Source organism: Octopus sinensis, linkage group LG4 (assembly GCF_006345805.1).
Source record: "Octopus sinensis linkage group LG4, ASM634580v1, whole genome shotgun sequence".
NCBI lineage: Eukaryota > Metazoa > Mollusca > Cephalopoda > Octopoda > Octopodidae > Octopus > Octopus sinensis.
In genome coordinates this window covers 120,336,334-120,360,204 of record NC_043000.1, presented here as the reverse complement: position 1 = coordinate 120,360,204, position 23,871 = coordinate 120,336,334, and positions in this window count along the sequence as shown.

The window sequence follows — 23,871 nt, the reverse complement described above, 5'->3', positions numbered from 1 at the left end:
TGATCAAACAGAATAACTGATAAACCCTCTCCCAATTGACAGACGTTTAATGGTTGTTGGTCATTTGAAACTTTAAGTTAGCTTTCTGAGTTAATAGAATTAATAATATAGACAAAACTAAAATAGGACATACAGTATGATAATTTACAATCGATTTTGATTTGTTCTTCGTGGGAATCTCAATAGCTAGTTTGCTAATAGGAGACTTGCTGCCGCATAGATATACATCTGGAGACAACAACATGAGGTCTCATTGAAACTTCACTGTTGCTAAACCACCCGTCAGTTCAAGCACTGGATATAAATATATTAGTATGTGTCACTTGTTGTATTGTCACACTAAATAGAAGGGCTTTATTATCTCGCTCCGATTAGAGAGATATATAAAACATAAGGCAAGTTCTTTTTCTTTTACTGTGATGTAATTAATTCAATCAACTCCTGTGTTGGTGATGTGTGACCAGGCTGAAAGTTAATTCTTTGGAGACTTCTTCTCAGAGAACAATGATTGGTTACCACTGATTGATCTTATTTTGGTATTTCATATTGTTAAGTTTTGCTGGCGATTTTGGTGTTAGATAAACAAGGAAATATATATGATTGCTTCGAAGGTAATCGATAAATCTATGATGAAAGATTTGGGTTATTAGAATGAACGGAATGGACTAAATGTATTAGACACGACTGGAACATTTCGTCGAAAATATAATTATTTGCGAAGCTAAATGTAATGGGGTTTTTTACGCGTGGTATAATATCGTTTACCAAGGGTTGGCAAGAAAGTATTTGTGAGAAAAATACATCGCTCATTTATTGTGTAAGACGAAATGACTTTGCAAAATAGTTTAAATTTATTGTAATGGCTAATACAAAAAACAGCAAGGTGGTGATTAAAATTCCAAACAGACATGTCTCATATAGTAATATTCCACTGCAATAGTCCTTCTAGCAAACTTACCCTGTGTTAACTGGCTTTGTAAAAGCGAGAAGAATAATTTGAAGAAACCAGACGACATTTATTTTAATACATTTGACCCACGATAAAGATGAAATACACTACAATTTTTTTTCGTTTTCAATAGCATAAAAGGTTAAATTCGATTTAAACATTTTATCTTTTACTTTTTATTTATTTCCGTCCGTGGAATCTCGTTATAACCGGGCATCACCTCGGTGGCTTCATTCGAACAAATCAACTCCAGTGTTGCTTATTGTTTTAATGCTCGTATTTATTCCATCAGTACCTAAACCGTTTGCCAAGCAGTGGTGGAGGCCAAACACACACACACACATACATAAATATATATATGTATGTATATATATATATATATATATATATATATATAATATATATATATATATATATATATATATATATATATACATATCTATTTCTATATGTAGGTGTATATATATATTATATATATATATATATATATATATATAGCAAAAATTTAGATTCAGATGAATATGGTACTTAAGTTGAGGCACAAGGGAAAATCCCAGATGGCTTTCGAAAGAAAACTATAATACAATGTTTAAACAATAAGTCCAACAGTAGGCACAACAAGAGGCATAACGATATAACAATTAACAGAATCTTACTTTACGAACACACTCCAACAGTAAATTTTCAATAACAGACAGACGAAATACCTATTTATTTACTACCCGCAACGGTCTAAACAAAGAGAAGACGAACAAGGACAGACCAACGGATAAAGACGATTATATCGACCCCAGTGCGTAACTGGTACTTATTTAATCGAACCCGAAAGGATGAAAGGCAAAGTAGACCTCGGCGGAATTTGAACTCAGAACGTAGCGGCAGACGAAATACCTATTTCTTTACTACCCACAAGGGGCTAAACACAGAGAGGACAAATAAGGGCAGACAAACGTATTAAGTCGATTACATCGACTCCAGTACGTAACTGGTACTTATTTAATCGACCCCAAAAGAATGAAAGGCAAAGTCGACCTCGGCGGAATTTGAACTCAGAACGTAGCGGCAGACGAAATACGGTTACGCATTTAGCCCGGCGTGCTAACGTTTCTGCCAGCTCGTCGCCTTAAAAAAATAAAAGCTTAAATATATTCTGATATTGAAGCTGGCTGTTATTTCTAAAATTTGGTGCAACCACGAAGCGGTTGAATCGGTGCTTTCTGCATTCTGAGATCGTTAAATTTGTTAGAGAATGACAAACCAACATAAAGTGCTGAAGAATCTTCAAAAAACATGTAAGTATGATATGTAAAAGTGACAAATCCAAGTTCTAGTGAGATCAAGAAACCAATCTTTCTGTCGCGAGCTGCTAAACATCATATGTTAAGTTTGATAAATTTCACATCTTACTTTCTAATAAAGGAAAGAACTTAGCTCCGAAACTAATGAAATATGTATGGCATGTGTAAAAAGAACAAATACATTTCTGAATAAGGTAAATTTCTATTTCAAAGCTAATAGACAAGTCAAAAGATTGAATAGAATTGCGAAAGTGATGTGGTGTGGCTATCAAATAACACCTGATCTTAATACTTTTGAGATAGCAGGAGGTGTTTGCAGTGACATTCTATTAATCATACTTGTCTTTCAAGAAAGCTATCTGCAATAATAAAACCTACATTGTCGCTAACGTTAGAACAGTTGACAATTTGACGAGGACGCCTATTAAATTTCTTAAGAGAGGAAACGAATGAATATAAAGTAGTCAACTATGTGCTAAAGTTTCATTTGCTTTTTAAAATTCGCTTTGTAAAATTTCTCCTCGATGAATACAAAAGGCGGTTGCATCATTCATTACAAATTAACTGCAATGATCAGATCTGATCGCGTCACTTGAGTTGCTTTGACAATAGAGGAAAGCTTCATGAAGAAATTTGGAAGTTAATATTTGTTTGACAAAATGTAGTTACAACTAACGGCTCCTTGTACTTACTCACTCCATGCAAAAATATGTGTTCGTTATTATTTAGAGATACAGGGCAGTACAGCTATGCTTGAGGAGACCTATTGAGTCAAGTACATGAACATCGAAATAAATATCAAATGGAAATTGTAGTTGTGATACCTGTGCCGAACGTGGCTGATGCCAGCGCCGCCTTGACTGGCTTCTGTGCCGGTGGCACGTGACCTGCTGTGTTTGAGGAGACCTACTGAGTCAAGTACATCAACGTCAAAATAAATATCAAATGGAAATTGAAGTTGTGATACCAGTGCCGGTGGCACGTAAAAAGCACCATCCGAACGTGGCCGATGCCAGCGCCGCCTTAACTGGCTTCTGTGCCGATCGTGGCCGCTGCCAGCCTCCCCTGGCACCTGTGCCGGTGGCACGTAAAAAGTATCCACTACACTCACGGAGTGGTTGGCGTTAGGAAGGGCATCCAGCTGTAGAAACACTGCCAGATCTGACTGGAGCCTGGTGCAGCCTCCTGGCTTCCCAGACCCCGGTCGAACCGTCCAACTCGTGATAGCACGGAAAACGGACGTTAAACGATGATGATAATGATGATGATGATGATGATGAGGCAACGATAACATAACACAACAGCAGTATCAATAACAGACTGGGCCTCCATTCGTATGTGAAGCTTCACATCGCTCACAAAGTAGCTGAACTTTGTCCATAGCCATGGCAGTACTATTGTGACAGGCCACACTCGTTCACAAGTTTATACAAAGATAGGTAGCTTTGCCAGGAGTTACAGGAATATATAATTAGCAGTATTTTCTTAGATTATTGCAGTACTAATATGAGCTTGCGGAAGGAAGCAGTATACCATTCTAGTATTCGGGCTACAGTCTCAGAGACCATGAATTGTCGCAGCGAATCTTGTCATTCGATCTATCCTCTCTCTCTCTCTTTAATTAACATTTACGTATGACTTCAGGGTTGTACCATACTAAATCACATTAAGCTCATTATACACACGCGTCTGGCTCTTGGAAATATTTTTATTGTTAGACGTGAGATTACTAAAGGTGAAGAAGGAAATTGGCAAGGACGTTTAATTTATGGTGTTCAAAATGCATTATATTTACATATACAAATAACAGTAAAGTGTCAAGGCAATTTGAATTTAAAATTGATCATGATTTATTATTATTATTATTATTATTATTATTATTATTATTATTATTATTATTATTATTATTATTATTATCATTATTATTATTATTATTATTATTATTATTATTATTATTTTCTTTTTTTCTTCAAATTTTCTTCCATTTCTCGCCGAGTGTTTTCCGTAAACCTAGGACAGAGAAGCTCATTGTATGCGTTCCCAGATTACACACGCAAATTCATAGGTAAAATATGTATTTAAAAAATAAATAAATAAATAAATTCATGAATGGATGTTGTTTTCACAGCGATAATGCTCTTCTCAGTACATGAGTAGTTGCAGTTAACACGATTTTTTGCACTTCCTGTAGGGATGGTAAGCCTGGAATCATTTTCAGATACCTTTTTTTTATCATTCCTAGAGATCCTACAATCACTGGTACTGTAGTCTCCTTGAGATGCCACATTTTTTCAATTTCTATTAGCAAGTCTTTATATTTACTGATCTTGTGAAATTCTTTCGCCACTATATTGTGATCGCAAGGAATACTCATGTCAATTAATAAACTCACATTTTTTGTCTGATCTTTCATAATAATATCGGCTTATTAGCTATATTATTATTATTATTATTATTATTATCATTCAGTAGTTTTATTTTTATAGCGTGCGTTCACTTCACTACCGAGCGCAGCTCTGTGTGCCTTAGGTATGTGCTGTGATTTGTTGTGATGCTCTGATGGTTATTGTATGGAAGTGTTCTGCGTAGGATGTGTGCAGTGCCTAGTAGTGCAATTTTCGTATGTTTATATGTGTTTGTAAGTCCTGGTGTTTTTGTTATGTATTTGTTTGAATATTTTTTTATCATGCCTAATGCATCTACTATGATAGGAATTGTTTCTGTTTTTAGATTCTACATTCTGGTTACCTCTATTTCCAGGTCTTTGTATTTTGAGAGTTTCTCCATTTCTTTTAGACACGTTGTCATCTGCCGGTATTGATACATCAATTAGAAAGCATTATTTTTCTTCATGATCTCTGACAACTATATCTGGTCTGTTGGCCTTAATTTCTCTATCTGTGTGTATCGGCATATCCCAGAGTATGGTTGCTTTCTCGTTTTCTGTGACCTTTTCTGGTGTGTGCCTATACCATATTTTTTCTGTTGTTATTCCATAATGTTGGCATAGCTTCCAATGTATGTAGGTTCCAACTCTGTCATGTCTGTGAATATATTCCTTCTTAGCCAGGACTGGGCAGCTAGAGATAATATGATTTATTGTTTCTTGTCCATCTCCACATATTCTGCAGTTACTTGTTGTATTTCTTTTCATTACATGTTTTTGGTAATTTCTGGTGGGGAGGCTTTGGTCTTGTGCTGCAATTAAAAATCCCTCTGTCTCTGCTTTGAGTCCTGAGCTTCTCAACCATTGCTGGGGTTTTTCTTTGTCTATTTCTTTTGCATTTAGTTTAGTCCAGTATTTGCCATGAAGGGGCTTTTCTTGCCATCGTTTTATCATGGTTCGTTGCTGCTCTATTTTTAGTTTGGATTTCATTTGTTTTATAGCTTTTGTTGTTTCTTCATCTTCTTCATATTTATTAGGTGGTATGATTTCTTGTTTGTATTTGTCAGCTTCGTTATTATTATTATTATTATTATTATTATTATTATTATTATTATTATTATTATTATTATTATTATTATTAATATTATTATTATAGATAATGATGATAACCCAACAAAATAAGCTGAGAGTTTTTCATCAAGTAATAATAATAATAATAATAATAATAATAATAATAATAATAATAATAATAATGGTTTCAAATTTTGCCACAAGGGTAGCAATTTTGGGGGAAGGGATAAGTCGATTACATCGACCCCAGTGTTCAACTGGTACTCATTTTATCGATACCGAAATGATGAAAGGCAAAGTCGGCCTCGGTGAATTCAAGGAAACGCTCTCTCCATTACTTTTTGTCATAGCGTTAATCCCTCTGACAAGTCATATACGGAGAAGATTCAGGCCTCCCAACGACCTTGCTAAAACTAGGGTGAATCTAAATCACCGACTGTATATATTGATGATCTTCAACTACACACAATACTTTCTAAAAGCCCAAATTCTCTTGTGCGCAAATAAGAATATTCGGCAAGGATATTCGTACGCAGTTCATGTGCAGTGTTGATTATGCAGAAAGATCGAAAGATTGAATCTGATGGTATAGAGATACCACAAAATGATAGCATTAGATCGTTGAGTGATAATGAAGGATACAAGTACAGGAAGATAATTTAATGGGGAAAAAAGGAATAAGAGAGAAATTCTACAACGAGTACTAGAGAAGGGTTAGAAAGCTACACGAAACAAAACAAAATGGACGCAATGTTATCAAAGCAATCAATACGTAGGCCAAGCGAGCATTGAGTTACTCTATTTCTTTTCTATAGTGGACAAGCACACTTAGAAGAATTAGACAGAATGAGGAAGTTGCACGCACTTCACAATGCAAACCACCCTAAAAGTAATATCAGTTTCAAATTTTGACACACGACCTGCAAATTCGGGTATATTCCTTCTCGAGCCATGCCAGGCTCATAAGGGCTGGTTTCCCGGCTTCAGTGGCGTAGAAATTCCCCACCTGGACGGGACGCCGGTCCGTCGCAGGATTACTCATTTTTGCAAGCTGAGTGGACTGGAGCAACGTGAAAATGAAGTGTTTTACTCAAGAAAACAACGCATGGTCCGGTCCAGGAATCGAAACCACTACCTTACGATCATGAGTTCAACACCCTAACCACTAAGCCACGTATGAGGAGGAAGTAAGTGATATTGAATCGACACCAGTTGTTAACTGGTACTTGTTTTATCAACTCCGAAAGGATAAAAGGCAAAGATGACACAAGCAAAATTTGAACTCAGAGTGTAAAGACGGACAAAACAGCGCTAAGCATTTTGCTCGACAAGCTAACGATTCTTTTCTACTCTAGGCACAAGGTCCGAAATTTTGAGGGAAGGGGGCCAGTCGATTAGATTGACCCCAGTACGCAACTGGTACTTAATTTACTGACCCGGAAGGATGAAAGGCAAAGTCGATCTCTGCAGAATTTGAACTCAGAACGTAAAGACAGACGAAACACCACTCAGCATTTCGCCCGGCGTGCTAACAATTTCTGCCTTTGTAATTGTTATAATCTTTTCTACACTAGGGAAAAGGCCCGAAATTTTGGGGCAGGGGAGCTAGTCGATTAGATCGAACCCAGTACATAACTGGTCGACCTCGACGGAATTTGAACTCAGAACGTAAAGAGATGAAATATCGCTAAGCATTTTGCCCGGCGTGCTAACGTTTCTGCCAGCTCGCTGCCTTTAAATAATCTTTTCTACTCTAGGCACAAGGCCAGAAATTTTAGGTGAGGGGGCCAGTCGATTAGATCGACCCAGTATGCAACTGGTATTTAATTTACCGAACCCGGAAGGATGAAATGCAAAGTAGACCTCGGCGGAATTTGAACTCAGAACATAAAGACAGACGAAATACCTATTTTTTTACTACCCACAAGAGGCCAAACGCAGATAGGACAAACAAGGACAGACAAACGGATTAAGTCGATTACAGCCGGGCCACAGCCAAATGACTGAAAGAAGTGTAAGAATAAAAGAGACATATGAATACTCACAACTACATACTTGGAGCACGATATATATATTACAGTACAGACGCATGATACAGTCTCAAAGCATCAAGCAGGAAACATATTAATATAAATATATTTTTTAAAAAAACATAGAAATACACTTGTATATACGTGTGTATGTACGTGTGTATATATGAGTGTATACGAGTATGTCCGTGCTAAGCAACAGCTGAATATCAGTCATGTTGCCCAGTCTTTGCTTCTACATCTATATATATAAAGCTGAAGTTGTCTGTGTATCGCAGGTTTGGTAGCCTTCAACTAACACTATCTCCTCCAAGACCCTGCTGCGTGAGTTCACCAAAATTGAGAGTATAATAGAAAAAAGCATGCTCTTCTTTCCGTAGAAGATAAAATTCAAACCGGACCATGTTAAGACCAAAAATTATTTACATCAAAAAGGTGCTTTTTTGCTATGAAAATCCCTTTTTTTTTACTATATATAAAGCTCAAGTTGTCTGTGTGTGTGTGGCAGGTTTGGTAGCCTTCAACTAACACTATCTCCTCCGAGACTCTGTGGCACAAGTTGACCAAAATTGAGAGCATGATAGAAGAAGACTTGCTCTTCATTTCGTAGAAGATAAAATTCAAATCGGACCATGTTAACACCAAACATTATTTTCATCAAAAAGATGCTTTTTTCTATGAAAATCCCTATTTTTTTACAATATTTTGAATGCTGTGTCGCCATTTTTCGGTGTATTTCAACCAGAAAATTTTTCACTTAAAGAGAATAACAAGCTACATAATGCAAAGTTTTTACTTTTCAAAAATTCCAATTGTAAAGGATCGAAACAAACCCGAGCAACGTCGGGCGGTACTGCTATTATAAATATATTTTTTTTAAATCATAGAAATATGCTTGTATATACGTGTGTATGTACGTGTGTATGTACGTGTGTATATATGTATGTATACGAGTATATCCGTGCTAAGCAACAGCTGAATACCAGTCATGTTACCCAATCTTTGCTTCAACATTAATTGATAAATACAATTCTGTCATAATCCCAACCAATCGCGCCTCGGAAATCAACAGGTATTTGTCTCGTATTGAATATATTCGACTGATGACGAATAAGTAATCTCCAAACAGCAGAGAATGTGTTATTATGACTTGAATATAAGTGATTTGCGTACGAAATAAAAAGTTTATCAGTTTGTTTTTGTCAATAAAAACACGTCAGATGCATAATACATTGCGCCATAAGACAAGCAAAAATTAACTAACATCAGCGATACACAAGCCATCAATCGCTTAAAAGACCATAAATTACGTTCTGTTAGTGTACTAATTTTAGATAACTCAGACACGATTCCTCTATTTCTGACATGATTAATGACTACATAACTAAAGATTGATCGGGCTATTAACCTCATCTATTCTGCATGTATATTATATATCTATATGTAAATTCATATATCTGGATATAAATTCGTATATATATATATATATATATGCATTTGTGTACACATATGTGTCTCTGTATTGTCTTCTTTAATTTGCCAGGGCACTTTGGCAGTCATGCTTCTCCGATCATTTTCATGTTTCATGTACTATATCATTTCGTTCTGACTATCTTTTTCTTTTTCTTCTTCCTCCTCCTCCTCCTTCTCCTCTTCTTCCCGTTACTCTCTCTCCCCATTTATTTGTGTATGTATGAATATCTATATTCATATGTTTGTACACATACACACACACATATATATATATATATATATATATATATATATATATAAATATATATATAAACTTAAACTTAATGATATAGGAGCATGTATGTATATATATATATATATATATGTATGTATGTATGTATGTATGTATGTATGTATGTATGTATATATATACACACACACACATATATATATATATATATATATATATAGAGAGAGAGAGAGAGAGAGAGAGAGAGATGTTGAGCTTAAAACCGCTGTAAAGCAATATACGTCGAAACACACATATATACTCACACGTACTGACACACACACGCATAAGAATGTCTGTGAGAGAGAGATAGAAGCAGTCAGACAGTCAGCCAGATAGTACATAACCAAATTTTGGAACAGGACCAGTAAATCCAGGGGTGGGGGAAAATCAATTCAATGGATCCAGTGCTCAACTGATACTAATTTCATCAACCCCGAATGAATGAAAGGTAAAGTCGACCTGGGCTGAATTTGAACTCCGAACGTCAAGACCGACGAAACGCCGCTAAGCATTTTGTCTGGCGTCCTAACTAATCTGCCATCTCGCCGCACTAAATTTTGCCTGAAATATTGGTTTCATCCCCGATTGGGGATGAAGGACAAAGCCGACCACGGCGAAATTTGAACTCATAACATTAAGACAGATGAAATACTGCAAAGCATTTTACTCGGCGTGCTACCGTTTCTGTCAGCTCGCCACCTTTAAAATATTTTTTTCTACTCTAGGCACAGGGCCCGAAAATTGGGAGCCAGTCAATTAGATCCACACCAGTACGCACCTAGTACTTAATTTATCGACCCCGAAAGGATGAAAGGCAAAGTTGACCTCGACGGAATTTGAACTCAGAACATAAAGCTAAGCATTTCGCTCAGCGTGCTACTGTTTCTGTCAGCTCGCCGCCTTTAAAATATTTTTTCTACTCTAGGAACCAGGCTCGGAATTTGGTGGGAGGGGGCTAGTCGATTAGATCGACCCCAGTGCGCAACTGATTTATCGACCACGAAAGGCAAAGTCGACCACGGCGAAATTTGAACTCAGAACGTAAAGACAGACGAAATACTTCTAAGCATTTTGCCCGGCGTGCTAACGTTTCTACCAGCTCGCCGCCATATTCTGCCCGAAATATTAAAACTAAATTCCAACAGAGGTGTCTCGACTGACTGGATCACTGTCAAATGTATTTAAACTTATTTTGATAAAAAGCTTAATTTAGTAAATAAATAGCTCAGGACCAAAGTCAGTGGTGTACATCTGTGCAGTAAGTTTCAATGGAGCCAATACCAACGGAAAACTAGAGGAACATAACCTATTATCCAATAGAATATTCAATATATATTTAGTTCTTCCATTGGACCTCAATAAATCAATATAAAGTTCCAGATAATATAGTATTTAATCATACAAGTATATAAACATATAAATATTTAATATTTAAAAATACGCAAATATTTAAAAATATTTAAAAATACTTTAAAATACGTTGGCATTATAAATATATATATAGATAGATAAATCAATATACATAGATATAGATATATCTATTTGTATATCTATTTATGTATTCCGCTGGTATTGCCTCCATTGAAATTGTGTGTGGGAGGGTGTCAAACAGATGAATACCGGTATATTTATTATTTTTAGATGCCAGATTTCTGAAACCTCTATTTGAAGGACATTATATTTACTTAATTTTTCAGATAATTTTACAGAAGTGTCGCAAAGTGCCGGGATTGATATATCTATGATTAGAGATATTTTGTCAACACAATGTTTGGTATATTGGTCTGCTTGTATAACACGGACACTCTCAAAGAAGGAATATATCTATACTTTCTATTACTTTGTATGACTTTGTTAAGCTTATCTTCCCACCGGTTCTCATATAGGAATTTCGACTAACAGCATAAGAACCGGTGAATAAACTGGCTAAGTCTGTCATGGTAAATAATGTAACCATTTTAAGAATGGCATAGAGCAACTGGAAACGAGGTAGTCAATTGTTTCCCTAGTCGTACACCACAAAAAAGCCGCTGGCAGGGTCTGCACTATTTTCAAGAGGGCTTGCTTTGTAGTTTCTGGTGGGCAGATATTGGTCCCGAGCTGCTATAATGGAGCCCGCTGTTTCTGATTTTAAGTCTAGATGCAGCCATCCGTTGATGGGTCATATTTATATCTACAACCAGATCGTTGGACTTTGTAGGATATTTGTATTGTAATACCTTGCCTTTCCATGTATTTCGCAGCACTGAGATTCCATTTGATTTAGCGTTTAATTTTTCTGTTTCGCTATCATAGCTGGTTCATTTGTTTCATCTAGTTGTGCCTCAGTTTCTTTGATCTTCAATTCCTGTACAGACTTCTTTGCTTCTTCTTATTTCTTTATTGCCCACTAGGGGCTAAACATAGAGGGGGACAAACAAGGACAGACAAACGGATTAAGTCGATTATATCGACCCCGGTGCGTAACTGGTACTTATTTAATCGACCCCGAAAGGATGAAAGGCAAAGTCGACCTCGGCGGAGTTTGAACTCAGGACGTAACGGCAGACGAAATACCACTAAGCATTTCGCCCGGCATGCTAACGTTTCTGCCAGCTCGCCGCCTTTGCTTCTTCTAATATACAGTACATTTTTTTTTTAACATTCTTACTTGCAAACAAATTTTAGTCTTTAATCGTTGTTATACTTTAGATAGACATCTACCCATATGGTTATTGCCTTTAGAGACAGTTGCAGCCGTTTTAGTTCATGTCCGCCATACTTTCGTAGGACGTACTGCCTATCTACATCTGCCTTCGTGTGACGAATACAGTGTATTGTGAGGATCTTGTGTATTTACGTATAGATTTTACTGATTTCGCTAATGGAGCGTATTCTGATGTAGAAGTTGTAGGCTACAACAGGTTGAGCTAAGGTGTTGATTGCGGTAATCGAGTTCCTCGTATTAAGCACATTTTTTAGGAATATTATATTATCATTATCATCATCGTCGTCGTGGTCGTCGTCATCATCATCATTATCATAATCATCGTCATCATCATCATCCTCATCAACATCATCATTTTTTTGTGTTGGTAAGACATCTTTATTTGCGCTCTGCTCAATGGATTGGATTTTGTCGAGTTCTGCAAAAATTTAATTACTATTTATGAGTCTTATTGCGCGGAATTATTTCTCAAGACGCAATAATTTTTATTTTTATTTCTTTCGCATTCATAGAAAAAAAAAGACATTTAGAAAATATTTCCTCGCTAGCCGACATTCAATACAAAATGTCGTCCAGTCACGCCCCTGCAATGAACAACGCCATTTGCACAAGCAACACTAAAAATACAGGGTGTTCAAAAAGTTTCTCCGCAGTGAATGTTTTCCTCCTACTCTTCACCGTGGCGCTACTTCAAGACTTTTTTAGTGAACGGATTATTTTGAAGGGACTTTGGCCACCAAGACAACCTCATTTAACACCGCCAGAATTTTTTTTTTCTGGGGAGCAAGTAAAGGATCAGAGTACGAGAATCGCCCGAAAACCATTAAATGATTACTGCGGAGAGACTTTTTGAACACTTGATATAATAAAATAGATTTAGAAATAAATAGAATGGTGTATTTGATAGTTTTGACAAGTTGAAAACTCGTGCAGGAAAAACAATGAGAACAGCAGCAATAGATAATGTTATACACGCACATACACATACGCACAAACACACACACATACGCACACACACATATACACACGAATACACACACATACACACACACATACACACACATACATACACATGCATATATATACATGCGCACAAACTCACTCACACATACGCACACGAACATACACACATACATCTACACACGCACATACACAGACGCACAAACTCAGACACACATACGCACACACACACACATATACACACATACACATACACACACACTCACGCACATACACGTACGCACAAATTCACACACATATACACACATGCTCATGCATACACACACACAAACTTTTGCTAACGTTACATCAACTTGAGAAATGCTTGACCTAAGTTGAAGACGCGAAGTCTGTAGAACAGCGTTTCTCTTTACCCTAAGATTTTCTAAGATAGTAGTAGTAGTAGTAGTTAGTAGTAGTAGTAGTAGTAGTAGTAGTAGTGGTGGTGGTGGTGGTGGTGGTGGTGGTGATTGTGGTCGTAGTAGTTCTAGTAGTAGTAGTAGTAGTAGTAGTGGTGGTCGTGGTGGTCGTAGTAGTAGTAGTAGTATTAGTAGTAGTAGTAGTAGTAGTAGTGATGGTGGTGGTGGTGGTAGTAGTAGTAGTAGTAGTAGTAGTGATGGTGGTGGTGATGGTGATGGTGGTAGAAGTAGTAGTAGTAGTAGCAGCAGCAGCAGTACTAGTAGTAGCAGTAGGAGGAGGACGACGGCGACGAGGAGGACGTTGAGGTAGGGGTGGAGGAGGAGCAGAGGAGGCGGGGGAGCAGAGGAGGAGGGGGAGCAGAGGAGGAGGGGGAGCAGAGGAGGAGGGGGAGCAGAGGAGGAGGGGGAGGGAAGGCAGAGGAGGAAGTGGTGGATGAGGAGGATGAGCAGGAGTGGTGGATTGGCCGCAAAACGTTGCAACTGTTGTCTTACTCCATTATCATTGATTGTGTATACGAGCCGATATTGGTTGTGCTCATAGTGATGATAGTGTTCATGCCTTGTGGCGCCTTACGAAGTAACTTCATGCGAGATGGCCTCGCATAATGTATAAAAATGTAAGGCAAATTCGACATTTGTCCAAAGGCCTTGAGTTCAAATTCACATCAGGTTTCTCATTCCATTTCAACGAAGAACTATTTATGTGGTCTTACTTTACTCTAAAGACATTCTGCTACCAAAAAATTGGTTACAGATCATCTGGGATTATGTAACAGCTTTAAATTTAGGGGAATTCTTTTTATTTATTCCAGAACAGTCTTCTATTCGAAAGGTACTATATACTGTTTTATCGTCCACGTGTGTCACGTAGGAATGTAGTACCTTGATAACATTTTTGAGCAGCTGTTAATCACGTGTGATGTCTTCCACAGAAATGTGAAAGAATCTACGCCTTCGGTTCCATCTTCGGGTTCCAAGGGCTTTATTGCCCCTTTTGTTTTCTAGGTATTTCATAGCAATCTCCTGTCCCATGGTCGCAAATGCATAGCCTTCGATGTGTGATGCTTGTATGTATGTTATTCAGTTTTATTTCCAGATTTCTCGCCAACAGAGAAAGACTCGTTTTCCAACCTAGATCCAAGTTCCTTCACGGGAATTTCAACAACATCAACGGGGTATTTGTGTACGTATGAGTATATGAGTGCAGTATTTGAAGCCCGTGCATGCGTAGATTTCTATTACGTGTGTATGTATGTTATTATTCAGTTTTATCAACAACAGGGTATTTTTGTATAATATTATGTATGTGTGTAAATATGTATGTCATTATTCAGTTTTATTTCAAGATTTCTAGCCAAAAGAGAAAGAGCCAGCTTCTAACCTAGATCCAAGACCCCTTCATCCGTTTTTCAACAATATCAACAGAATATGTATGTATGTATGTATGTATGTATGTATGTATGTATGTATGTATGTATGTATGTAGTATGTATGTATGTATGTATGTATGCATGTATGTCATTATTCAGTTTGTTTCAATATTTCTTGACAATAGAGAAAGAACCTGTTTCTAGCCTGGATCAAAGGTCCCTTCATTGGAATTTCAACATCAACAACAGGGCATTTTTGCTTGTATGTATGTATGTATGTATGTTTTATTATGTATTCTCATACATATAGTTACATATCTCGACATGCTAATATATATTTAAATGATAACACTTCTAGAAAGTTTTACAGATTTTTACAGTTCCAGTGATGGATTGGATCTGTAGTCTTCGAATCAGCTTTCTCGTTTCTGGTTCTGAGAAACCTAATTTCTCAAGATTGTTATTTAGGTTGCGTGTTTTATGATATATCCCAGTGTCCCAGTAATTACAGGAATAAACCTGAACTTGTAAATCTAATTGTGCGTATGTATGTACCTGGGCTTTGATGCAGGTATGTATGTATCTTTTATCTTTTGCCTTTTGTTTCAGTCATTTGATTGCGGCCATGCTGGGGCATCACCTTGAAGGTTTTTAGTCGAACAAAAGGACACCAGGACATTTTTAAGCCCAGAACATATTCTGTCGGTTGGTTATGGCCGAAGCGCTATGATTGCGGGGTCAGAAACACAGACACAAAGAAATACTAATGTGTGTGTGTGTGTGTGTGTGTGTGTGTGTGTGTGTGTGTGTGTGTGAGAGAGAGAGAGAGTGAGTGTGTGTGAGTGTATATGACGTGCTCCGTTGAGTTTCCTTATACCAAGTTCACTCACAAGGCTTTGCTCCGCCCGAGGCTATTGTAGAAGACACTTGCCCAAGGTGCCACGCAGTAGGATAGCGTTGATTAATTTATATTTATCGTTGACCAGTCATATGTTTGATCTTATCGATCAGTCTTATGACTAAAAGGAACCCACTCGTGTCCATCCCGTATTTTTTTCTGGGTCACTATGCACACATAATCGCAATGTCAAATCGTCAGTTTTTCTTTTTTTTCTGATGACATTTGGACGTGCCTTTAAGGAGATTTTTGCTGTAATTTCTAGGACGTCGAACTGACGCATAGAAACTTATTCATTCGATGGCACTGGTCATATCATATACCCAGGCTTATTCATATCCCCTTTTTTTAGGAGGAGATAGCCACAGAAAGACACCCACCAGACATTCCATTCATTTTCCAGCTCAAAGGGGCGAGCCCCGTTCTATGCTCGGGTCAAGGCATAGAACGCAACCCCCAATACCAGTAGTGGGACATGATAGCATATGCTGGTTTATCCCCGCCGCATCATACTGGTTCCATACGCCTGTGAGCAACATCAAATTCATTCATCCATCCACAAACACTCTCCATGCTTTCCTATAATTTATAAACTCTCTTGGCTGTCTCGCTCCAACACCTCTAACCACCAAAGCTTTCCTCATTCCATCCATCCACACAAACCGAGATCTGCCTCTGGTTCTGCTACCTACCACTTCAGCCTTCATCACCCTCCTTACCATCTGCTCATCATCCATCTTCTCCCTGTGGCCAAACCACCTCAACATCAGTAAACGGGCATTGGTAAGACTACATTAATAACTTTCGAAAGGATTGGTGTGATGGCGTTAGTGACCATAGTATGCCTAAGGATACTAATAAGTGGTATTACTATATACTATCAATAACAGTTGTAAATGGCGGTGGTCGTCACGCCAGCGTTTCTCTTCGTCGTCTGCGCCGTCACAGCTGTCGTCTGCGCCATCACCGCTGTCGTCTGCGCCGTCACCGCTGTCGTCTGCGCCGTCACCGCTGTCGCCATCTTCATCGATGTAGTGATAACACTGGGATAAGAGTTAATGCCGGGGATAGCAATAGTAGTATTAGTACTCGCTTGTGGCAACGATAACGATAATGGACTTGGCTGGCGTTGTTCGGCAAGGCGATAGCAGTGACTGTGGTGGTGAAGATGTTACTGTAATAACAATGGAAGAGTGAGATCAATCTTGTACAGAGGCAATATCCGTAAACAGAATAAACCGTGCGAAATAACTCACCCGACATCCTCACCATATACTTAGAACCTGTTTTCATTTCTCCTCTCATTCGCTTTCTCTTTTCGTTTCACCTCTTATTTTTCTTATACCCTTCAGCTGTGCTTCTATATATATCACTATTATTATATTTCCATATATATATATAATATATATATACATGCATAGACTCATACACAAAATATATATATATAATATATATATATATATATATATATAATTATATATATATATATATATATATATATATAATATATATATATACATGCATACTTAAATACACCTATATATATGTATATCTATATATGAGTGTATGTAAAACATATATGTGTGTGTGTGTGTGCATATATATCACGTATGTATATGTATTTCCGTTTATATTTATATATAAGCATATACATATGTGTGTATATTTAATATATATTATATATATATATATATATATATATATATATATATATATATATTATATAGATAGAGAGATATATAGATAGATAGATAGATAGATAGATAGATAGATAGATTGATAGATTGATAGATACACACATACATACATACGTATGTAAGCAAATATCTATATACGTAATTATGTGTGCGTGTGCGCGCTATATATATATATATATATTATACATATATATATATAATATATATATATATAGCGCACACACACGCACACACATATTCATATATATATGCGTTTATACATATATATATATATGCGTTTATAATAAACTTTAGTATATATAATAATACACATTAATATAGATAGCTAGATACCAAATAATATTATATGACCAAATATAAAATGTTTATACATATTTTATATTCGGTCTTACTATCTCTCTATCTCTGTCTCTCTCTATCTCTCTTTCCCTTTGCCCACACATAAATACGTGTATGTACATATACGTAAGTACACACACACACATACACACACATATATATATATATATATAGATATTATAATATATAATTATATAATATATATTATATATATATATATATATGCGTGAAGAGGTGGCAAGATAAGAAATGAAAATTATAGTTTATTATTGAATTGTTCCGCAGTGAAAGAGTTATTTATTGATTTTTCTTCAGTTGATTTTCCATAGCAACAGGCGTATACCCAAACGGATAGAGTTACATACTCGCACAGTAAAATATACTCAAACACAAGCACAGGCGAAAGCACGAGTACATCTACATACGCATCTTCACATTTACAATCTATATAAAACCATATAAATCAATCACTATATATATATATATATATATATATATATTATATATATATATATATATATATGCTCTCATACATTCACTCAGAGGCGTTTCACGCAAATATATCCATATAAGAGATATAACACAGGATTTCGTATTTAACTGCATGCCCAGATACACTTAGAGCGATCTATATAGCAACACACTACTTGGATAGTTGATGTAAATACAATCATATACTTTGGCTGTCTTGTATGAGCAGCGCGATAAATCAAATCTGCGTGTATATATCTATGTGCCAATATTTATGCGTGTGAGTTTGTAAATATGGTCACTTGTGTGTCTGTATATGTATGCGCATATAATCCCATAAACTCTGTACTCTCTTTAGATTTACAAGCACATACGTGCACATACTCACAAACAACTATGCATATATATATACATTTAAATAACGTAATATGGATATAATACTACAATATATATATATTATTATATATATATATATATATATATATATATATATATATATAAAGCAATCGTATTGCAGATGTGTTAACTCAAGTTTTGTATGTAGGACACTAAGTATTCATTGCTGAATATTGCAAATTCACATTAGAACACAACCTTTCGCCATCACATGGTTCTTCAGGTAATGTGAGTTAAGTTCCACTGTTCCACATTTATATTTCAATATGTACTCGTATTAGAAAATTCAATTTAATAGTTATGTCTTAGATTTTCGACGCTGGTTACCATTGGCTGCTGTTTTGGGAAGATGTGTGATTACCAGATGAATATGTATGTATGAGTGTCTTTGAATGGGTTGAGTTTGAATTAGTATGCACATGAAACCCTATATGCAATTATTCCGAGAAGGCGTCAAGAATTATGTTTAAAGGGTAATATCTTTGCTATTGCTATACGTAAAAGTTTAAATAATCTTTGAAATGAGAAACATTCCTGTTAGATCGCTCATCTTCAACTGGTAAGATAGCATTATGCATCTCAGAATTCGTTTATGGGTTTTGGAATAAACTGGTATGGGATTATTTAGGTTTAATATGGTATTTGAAATTAGCAAGTTCTTCAAGAATGCGCTAACTGTATATTTAGATTGTGTATGGAGTATAACTTTTTCTGCAAGCTGCTAATATTTTAAACTAGATTATTATCTTATAGGAACGGAAAATTCTGAATCGATTTTGTAACGTTCTAAAGGTATAAGTGTGCTACTAATACCTGATGTTAAAATTATTGGCTGTTGTTTCAGTCACTATACAGATACCGAATTTTTCATGGCAATCACTACTGACAGAACATATGTTAAGGCAGCGAGCAGGCAGAATCGTTAGCACGCCGGGCGTAATGCTTAACAGTATTTCGTCTGCCACTACGTTCTGAGTTCAAATTCCGCCAAGGTTGATTTTGCCTTTCATCCTTTCGGGGTCAATTAAATAAGTACCAGTTACGCACTGAGGTCTATATAATCGATTTATTCCGTTTGTCTGTCCTTGTTTGTGTTTTGTTCATAGCAAATGCGTACCCCTTCCAGTAGTAAAGTATTCAATGATCCCCAGAGTTTAAAAGTACATCTTAATATGTAAAAGAGAAATCATGGAACTTACACCACATTAACTGCAATGTGAATATGCAATATCTTGCAATTAATGAATATATTTGTGTACACGCGCGCTTGTGTGTGTGATAGGAGATGCGAGAGGCTTATATTTCCTACATTTCTCACTTCGAATCTCTTGTTCATGGACCAGAGAAGTCGGTCAAGCTGTTTGAAGTAGCATAATTTCAATTTCTCTGAAATCTCTTGCATCTTCAAAAGAAATGACACATTGTTTGATATTTTCCTAGATACACTTTGCGAAATGCTTTTGATCATAAATCTAATGGACGGAGGAGTTTCTTTGCGGTCCCTTGTCCTATTTGGTATCACAACCGAATCTCGTTAAAATAAAAACTACACACACTTCAAAAGAAGCGCATATGCAATAACGTAGATCTATACACAATCTGTCTAATAAAAAAAAATACACAAAGCCCTTTATTGAAGGTCTTTTCGATCAGAGTTGACCATCAGATAATATAAACAAGAATTGTGTCAACAACTATCAGGGTTTATTCTAATATTAGAATAGGTAGTTCATTCGCCAATTCCAGTATTGTAATATTAGAAAACTTATAAAGCGACGAGCTGATAGAATCGTTACCTTTGCAGGAAAAAAAATCTTAGCTGCCTGACTTCCGATTTTACGTTGTGTTCAAATGCCGCCGAGGTCGACTTTGCTTTTCATGCTTGCGAGATCGATAAAATAAATACCAGTTAAACACTGGGTCGGTGATGTAATATACCGACTCACCACAAATTGCTAGCCTTTGTGTCAAAATTTGAAATCAATATCAGAAAATTTAAACCTTTATCTTATTTGTATTTTAACGTCGGGTAACGTTAGTTCATTCTTTCACTCCAGTTACGTTCTGTAACTTTAGTAAAACGAAAGATGCAAAAAAAAATTAAAAGTTGTCATTGCAAACCATGGGTCGGAAGTGAAATTATGAAAATATCAAAATTTGTAATTGTTGCCTTTAAAAGACAGCTTGGTCTCTGGGAAACATATATACGTGTATATACATACACACATACACGCACACACACACATACATATGTATATATATAGATATATATATATATATATATATATGATTAAAGTACCAAATAGGCACCACCCTGACAGAAATAGCAGTCAAAACTGACTATAGAAACAATATCATGTTTCATATAGCAGAGGTGATTAGATAAATGAACAAAGAAATTGGCAAAAATTGAATGGCTAACACCATGTCGACGAAAAATACATATATATATATATATAATATATATATATTATATATATATATATATATATATATATATATATAGAATATTATATGGGGGATGGGGGGGTGTTTCTTCAGTGTTTAGAAACACGGAAAAAATAAATAGTTACCAGGGTAACAAAAATTCACACAAGTACCAAAGATGAAACAGCCTACTTATAAAGGTAGACACTCCAGGTTTCGGTGAAATGTTTTTGAATATTATAGATAAATAAATAAATGGAATTAAACGCAGGTGTTATTTAAATCTTTTTACTTCCGGCATATGTTTTGAAGAAAACATTGGTATTTTAGAATTCGACCATACGTGAGGAGTTTCGGTGACATATTTCCCCTCTTGTACAACAGCGTCCGGCCGCATCCCAACATAACATAACATAATATATTATATTGTTATATAAGCCATAAACATGTTTATAAACAGTGCCAAAGTATATGAAATAAGGACTCCAAAAACCGTTCTACTTTTATAAAGAGAAGATAGATTTATTTCACAGTGCACAAATCCGAAAGCCGTGATTGGTCAGTTCATTCACAGTGTACAAAGTGATTTGTTATATTTAGCGTAGTGTTGTGTCATGAATGCATGTTTATAATATTTGTGTCTGTGTGTTCGTGTGTGTGTGAAAGAAATACAGAAATAAGGTTTATGCAAGTACAACAGAGCATAAGAGAAATCTCAACATTTTGATTTTAAATGAAGTTACTTTAGACTTATTTTACCAGTTCATGTAGTACACGATAATGAGTTCTATACAATATTTGAGTCTCGGAGCCGAGATTAGTTGAGTCACTTGTTGTGCATATTTTTCTCTTAATATAGATATTCTTTCAGATATATATACTGCAACTGATTTTCCGTGGTGAGATTTTCACACTAACAGCATGAGTTGAATCTGTATTTATCTTATTGTGTACAAGTTGAAATCTTTGTAGATGGAGACGATGTTGGTGATGACGTTATGTCTGTCGCTGGTTTACAATAGCGTCTTCATACTATGGTTGGCTTGGTTGTCGTCTGTCTTTCGAACTGGAACATGGTTGAGTAAGCTCTGTGTGGTCTCCGACCAAGACCTTAAAAGGTCTTAAGCCAAAAGACATGAATTGTGATATGATCAGCCTATTTAAAGAGTTAAGATGGCTCAAATGAAAAGTCCTATCCTACTTTTCCTGACGAGAAGGTTGCATTGTTTTACACGATTTTATTACTTTTGGAATAATACCAATGTGTTCTTTGAAACATATGTCGGAAGTAAAAAATATTCAAATAACATTTGCGTTTTACTCTATTTATTTATGTATATATGTACATATAACAAAGTAAGTTGGATGGTACCGCACGTGTGAAAATATATAGGGAAGATGATTTGAAAATGTAGAGGTCTTTTAAAGGTGTTTATTGACTTGACCTCTTTCATTTCTTTTAAAGAAGATTTTCAAAAATAAAGTGCAAGACTTTGTGTAGCCTTTCTGGTGTTAAAAATTAGTTAAGATAGATGTGTTAAAATACAGTGATACAATCTTTGACTATGATAAGAAAATGTTAAGAGAGGCTTTGTGTTTAAACAGGTTACGTAAAAAGTGTTCAAAATAGGCAGTAAAATAATTTCATAATTGTTTATAAGCATATATACAGAAAGAATTTGTACACAGTATTTGATAGGAGAATGCGTGTATTGCTTTGACAGAAGTTCGTCAGAAATCATAATTGTTTAGAAGAATGACCAACCTTTTTCTTTATCTCCAGTCTTGTATATGAGATGAAGAATATAGCTTGGTCATTCCTCTTAAAACAATTATGAACTTATTTTACTGCGTATTTTGAACGCACACACACACACACAAACACACACGCATATATATATGAAGTCTAGATTTTCAAATTGTAGCAGATGAACCAATGGAATAATACTCGTGATCCCGTGTTATTAACTTATACTGATAGAATATTATTTTTCCTTAAACACCGATTTTCTAAGGGGCAAACAATTTCGTGTTTACAATTACACAGGCATTTATTCACTTGTATTTGGTACTCATGGTTAAAAGAACTCCTACTAGTCTACCTCTCAGAATTAGGTATTAAAGTGAGATTATTATTATTATTATTATTATTATTATTATTATTGTTGTTGTTGTTGTTGTTATTGCCTTTGCACAGCTTCTAACGCTGGAGATGTACTGCTGTGTCAGCTGTTCACTACCAGCGAACTAAGGTAACATTCCTTATTTTTCGAGCATCTTTTCTTTCTTCCTTATTGCATACCTTGTTATCAGCTAGGCATGCTATATCTCTGATCCAGCATCGTTTACTTTCTTTCTCAATTATTATTATTATTATTATTATTATTATTATTATTATTATTATTATTATTATGATTATTATTATTATTATAATAATAATAATAATAATAATAATAATAATAATAATAATAATAATAATAATAATATAAAAACAAGGTAATAACTTAATTGCGTTCTCAGTCACAATTAATTACAGAATCGAAACGTAGTTCAGGAAAATTATTATGAGATTTAATTTCACAATACACATTATCAATTCTACTCTTCTTTATAGAGTTAGAGTTGAGATATTCCCCACTTCTCTGTTTATTGTATGCTGCTCTTATCTCT